Here is a 6,100-nt window from a genome sequence, read left to right on the forward strand (position 1 = left end):
GTTTCATCTGAAAAGATTCTTTTAATCTCCTTCCAAGAACCAGAACTTTGAGGAGATCTTCCAATTGAGCTGAGCTTCAAAACCTAAACTGCCTTAACTGATATAGTAAATCAAAGCAAACTTACTTGGGTTCAGCTAAAGTCAGTTACAGTTCTGTATAAGGTATCTGAAATAGAGATATACACAAAAGAGTAGGAGTTGGGTAAAATCTTAGACACTCCTTTAAACTGGTGCATTTTTCAGGAGATTAGTTTTAATTCATACAGTGAAATAACAACTTCTGTACTAGTCCATATTCAGGGAATAAAATGGGAAAATAAGGCAATCTGTTCATTTGAAACACTGAAAATTCACCTTCCTTCATCTTTGTAGCCCTAATATCTGGTCCTAATGCAGTCCCTCATGTGTACAATAGAGCTGAGCCACTTTATTCATATTTTTTGAAAGTGAAGATCCTAGAAGTGGGTATTGGGCTGACAGATCAGCTCTCTGTATCAGATCTTCCCCTGCTCTTGGGCAGAGTAGCTTCGTGCCAGATGTGCTGCTGGAAACTGCTTTCCAGCAGATCTTATAGCATGTGTGCTCACATTGCCAGAGAAGATAGGTGGATATGTGAGTGAATGTGTGAAATGAACAGAGCAAACATTCATCATTTTCCTTGAGGCTAGCGACCCCTTTAATAGGGTTGTGAAAGAGATGGGAGGTAAGTCTACACGAAACTTTCCCTTTAGATTTTTCTCCCTGCGTTGTTGTAGTGTGGATGGTTTTGTGTATTTATAGACTTGGGAGCACTGTGTGCTTTTATATCTAACGTATGAATGCAGTTGTTCATTGCACTTAATGTGGGGGAACAGCATGAGCGGGGCTGCTCCGTAAGGAGGAATGGGCCAGGGCCCACAGCACAGGTAGATCTCCCTGATGGGGCACGATATCCCACAGTATCTGAGCTGGGGCATGCTAGTGGATTCTGTCAGTCCCAGAGGAGTCAAGGAGGTCCAGTCAGCAGCAGGAGACAGGACTGCAACTTGTTTGAGGCTCCTGTGAGAGATGGGCCGGGGACAGAGCTGGAGACAAGACTATGAGGTCAGGCTGGGTCCCTCCAGACCRCTCAGGCAGTACTGGGGCCTGTGGAGGATGGGGCTGGGTACAGCCCYGCTATGACGCAGGCCAGGCGAGGACCCGGCCAGGGCTACCCTTATGGGGAGCTGGGCTCACGGGCAGAGGGAGCCAGGGTGGTGCCCAGGCTCGTTGGGCAATCGGGGCCACTTGCTGCCCTCGGGGCTCTGATACAATTCTGCAGGTTTCACAGCATACATTGAAATTACCCATTTATAGGTGTGTTCAGCTTTAATAGCCACAACTTATTCCTCAGAAGAACTTCAAATGTATTTTGGATTGTTTGATGGGAGCACTCACAGGATTTTAGAATATGATGTAGAATGGATTATTTTTGCAATTCTTTATTTCTGACTTGTTTATAGATATACTGTGATGTGATTATTTTATAGTTGCCTTGGTTAGRTTTAGCTCAGTTGGTTAGAGCATGGTGCTGCTAATGCCAAGGTCGCGGGCTCAGTCCCCGTACAAGCTACATTGAGGGTYRGACTAGATGATCTCCAGAGGTCCCTTCCAACCTTACCATTCTATGATTCTAAGATCATGATTCTATGATGATAGTTCTCTTCGATCATTGACTGACTTTGTTCAACGGGGGGGAATGGAGGAGTACAATGATATCTTTGCATAAAGTAAGGTGGGAACTTYTGACTTTAAATGCCATCTTAACTATGGGTTTATTAGGTATTTAACTTAAAAGTTCAGTGTTAATTGTTTTCTTTGCTGAATGGTGAGGTGATATATACTAACTCCATGGAATTCACTTCCACATTGAAAACAGGAGTTCTTTTGACTTCTGAACAGATTGAAGGGCGACAGCACCACCTACTGAGAGCCACAAGTCTTTCTGAGAATCAGAAAACTCATCTTAAAAAAAAAAAAAAAAAAAAAAAAAAAAAAAAAAAAAAAAAAAAAAAGTGTATTCTGAAAGAAAGAGTGAATTCTGCGAATTCGATTTTGTTGCTTTCACTGACCTTGAAGTTTCATTTTCAGTTGAGCTTAACATTTTTAAGATTAGTCTTTTAAAAATGATCCAGTTTGATTTAGGACTTTTTTGTTAGGTGAGATACTTTTTACTTTAGTTAAAGGTTACAGATGCCATTTAAAATAAGGCATAGAACAAGTGTAAATATGCCTGAACATGAGCAATAACAAAGTGGGCTGTGATGGAACACTAGAATTAGTGAGGTTTTTTTCTCCTTGCGGACTTAGCAGATTCTTTAGTATTTAATCTGCTAGCCTTAACTTTGAGGGTGATGTCTCCTTTGGAAGCCCTTTTGAGGAAGAGAATTTCAGAAGCATCAGTAGGCAAGCAAGTGCATAAGGTCTCATGTTAATAAGCAGTAATGCACACATCTTGTATTAAATGCCCTAAATTGTTTTATTTAGGATTTATTGGACAGTAAATGGGGTCAAAGGCTTGTTGACTAATGTCTCTCAGTGTAGAGAAGAATCAGAATCGCAGAATGGTTGAGGCTGGATGATCTCCAGCGGTACCTTCCAGTCCAACCTCCCTAGGGCATGTTGCACAGATTCGCAGGAAGGCAGTTTATACTCATAATTAGTTCCAAACCAGAGGAGTTAAAGCCTACATTCCAGCAAATATGGCTTGTCTAGACCAGATTTTTCTTACGCCAGTTAGTTAATGTATGCTGATKTCGCACCTTTTAAACTGAATCAAGGCAAAGCCTGGGTGTCTGTTGGAATCCAGACGGCTGCTTCACCGAAGTTGCCTTCTCTTAGGTTTTGAATCAGAAGGCTGCTTGAGAGCTTAATGAACAGATCTCAGAGCAGCAGCATCTGGAACAGTTTCMTTCTAGCCAGCGGAGCTTCCTATCTGTGTGGCTGTGCGAAACATTGCATCCTAAACCATCTTTCATTGTTTACCTTACTTCCTTCCTTTCCTCGGTCCTTGTTTTGCCTCAGTTGAATGAACCATGAAAACTGATGAAGAAAGTCAAACCTATTTCATTAAACTTTAGTTTGCTTTTAGAGGTCTGCACCACTACTGGAAAATGTTTGGATTTGTCTGCAAAAACGTCTGCGAGTTGAACAAGGTAGGAAAAACATTTGCTTAGACCAATGTCTCAGAAGTGTGAAGAATTGCATTGTGTTGCTGTTTGAAAAACGTTAACAACAAAGACAAGAGATTGTCAAGGGCTGGATTTTGGGAGCAATCTTTGTATCACATCCTACTGTTTTTCTYAGACCCCAGAGCACCATTCTTCACTCAGATTTGGCAACAAATGCTTAGTTACCTGATTTCACAAAATCATTTCTGCCCCTTTAAGGAGTTACACAGGCAGGAAATTTTGGAAGGAAAGGGAAATGGAGAAGCTATTTATGTTGACACTGAAACCTAAATTTGTATTTTAAGTTCCTGACCGTTACATACTACTAGGCTTGGTTTARTAGCTATAGGAAAGGAGATCAGAGTGAGTGGAGCAGTCAGGTGGCTACAGTATGAAAATACAGAATGTAGGCATGATTTTTTTTTAATATATATTGTTGCCAAGGAAGATGAAAATACTGAGAAATTAATAATAAAGAATGACTGCTGTGGTTGTTTTTTTTTTYCCTCCTGCTTAAATGTTTTTTGCAGGTACTTTATTGATTTTGAACTGAGAGGGAAAATACAAAAAAGTAAAAACAACAACCAAAAAAACCCCTGCCACTTCCTCCACAAGAGAGCAAAGATAACTTCTTAATGTAGCTGTTTTCCATTCTTCTTTTGCCACAGCTCTGAAGGAAGAGTTAGCTTTCAACTTTATGCCCATGATCTCCTTGAAAACAAATTCAGTTATTTAAAGCAACAAGTTATTAAAATCTTTGTTTTTCACACATTGCTGAACTTCTCTTCGTAAATTCTAGTAAAATACTGTTCCATAAAACATTGTTTTCATCATTTTTATGTATTTGGACTATAGGTGAGGATTATTTTTCTGCTGTTTGATCTCATGGAGGTGCTAGTYGAGCACAATTTGTCTTTTTTGAAGCCATAATTCTACAGACGTTTTCAGTGTTCACTGAAAGCAAAGAGAAACAAATGCAAATATCTGTAGAATTCTTTACTTCTCTCTGGTTGGCAAGTGAGACATTTTTACACAGTGATCTTGCTTTCAGATGTAATTCCTTTCTTCATTTTAGTAACTGTAGTAATAGATACTGTTCCTATAGCAAGTCAGCAGACAAAGACTACACACATTATGTTTTTAAAAAAACCCAAATATTAAAACCTTTTATGTTTTTGTGGCTTTTCTCAATTTCATTTTAAATACACAATTGTCTTATAAAAGCCTTTTCTCAGAAACAGTGGGCAAAAACTAGTCTTGCTTAAGTCTGAAAGCAAATTTATTCAAGCTTTTTTATGACTTTAGATTTCTTAAAGTGATAATGTTGCCTATGGCCCAATTTTATAAACGGCATATAAGTGCCTAACTCAGTCTTGTTTAGGACTACTCAAAGTAGTAAAAATTAACGTGTGCAAACACAGTTGAGGATTTGGAGTCTAAGTTAGCAAGTAAGAGCCTCAGTGAAATAAATAATGGGGGGAAAAAGTATAAAACATCATCAAATGATCACAGGGAACAAACACAGGGAATGAAGGTTGAGGGGAGGTCTGCACTCCGGCAAGTTTTGGCAAACTTGGCTCTCCCACCCTCTTCCTGGCAGTCACCAACCTCCTGGCAGACTTGCAGAAGGCAGCTTGGGTGCAGGAGTTACCTGCTCCAGTTCATAGTCTGGCATGGGAGCTCGCGCTGCTCGGGAAGGCCAGTCTGCACTTGTACGCCGCCGCGCTCTGCACGGGAACCGCTGAGGGGTGAGCCCAAGCGCTCTTCGGCCAGCTCCCGCGAAAGCAAGGCTTTGAGAGGGGTGGCAATGCCTTAAGCTGCCGCAAATATTGGGGAATGTGAGTTAAGGCCCAGGTTCCCTCTGAGTCTGGGCATGGATCTAAAAATATCACCACAATAATAATCAGTGAATTTTAACTGCTTTGTAAAAACGTTGAAATGTCATCTTCTGTACCTGGGACTAGGAAGATGATTCCCTGTTTTAATTTYTCCAAGGAAAATCCACTCGGTTAAGTGTCAGAAAAACGACAGTGATCCTGAACTAGAAGCACGCTGTCATTCACAGAGTCGAGGGATGCTGAAACCATGACCATAAGCTTTGGGGGCTGAGGGATGCTTTGTTTCTATATACAGCACCGTGCAAAAGGGTTCCCAAGCATAGTCTCTGAGCTTTACTATTACTATAGTACTAAAGAAGCGTCTGGCATTTATTTGAAGGCCTTACTCAAAACCAAATTGAAGCTAAAGGGAATCTCTCTGAAGATCTTAATAGATATAGATAACACTTTTAATTTTACATGGGTTGTGTGTGAATAAAAAAAAAATAATAGTAAACTAATTTGAAATAGCTTTTGTAATGAGCATTTAGTCTTCAGCCAAGGAACAATTGTACATGTATCTCATCTCTCCAGCTGCAGATGAGTTGAAATGTGGCATCTCTAACCCTAAATGCACACTTTGAACACTTTTTTTTCCTTTCTTTTTTCCTTCTGCTGACAGCCTTTTAGCAGCATCCCCTCAGGAGGCTTATATTATAAAGTGTAATTTATCTTCTTCAGTGAATTCGAGGGTATTCAAAGAAAAAGTGCTGAAAGAAGCAGATTGCTGCTGTACACCTTGTCCTGGATCAATTCTTGAGACCTACATGCCATTTTACTAGCATGAAGTGAAGCCCTGCCTATTCTTATTTTAGGATTGAGTCAAGTACCTCTTCTGCTCTGGCAGAGTATGGACATACCCTTTCTCTTCCTAGTGCCTCCTTGCCTTTTCCTCCGTCTGCCTCCCTCTCGTCTTTCTGGACTTCATAGCTACGAACCACTTTCCCACACCTCCTCTTTCCTGCAGAACAAACCCATCTAAATCAGCTCCAACACAAAACCTTCCCCTACTGCGATGTCAGGCTGATTTACCTC

The sequence above is a fragment of the Rhea americana genome, unplaced genomic scaffold (assembly GCF_003343005.1).
Source record: "Rhea americana isolate MKP2758 unplaced genomic scaffold, rheAme1 scaffold_82, whole genome shotgun sequence".
Classification (NCBI taxonomy): Eukaryota; Metazoa; Chordata; class Aves; order Rheiformes; family Rheidae; genus Rhea; species Rhea americana.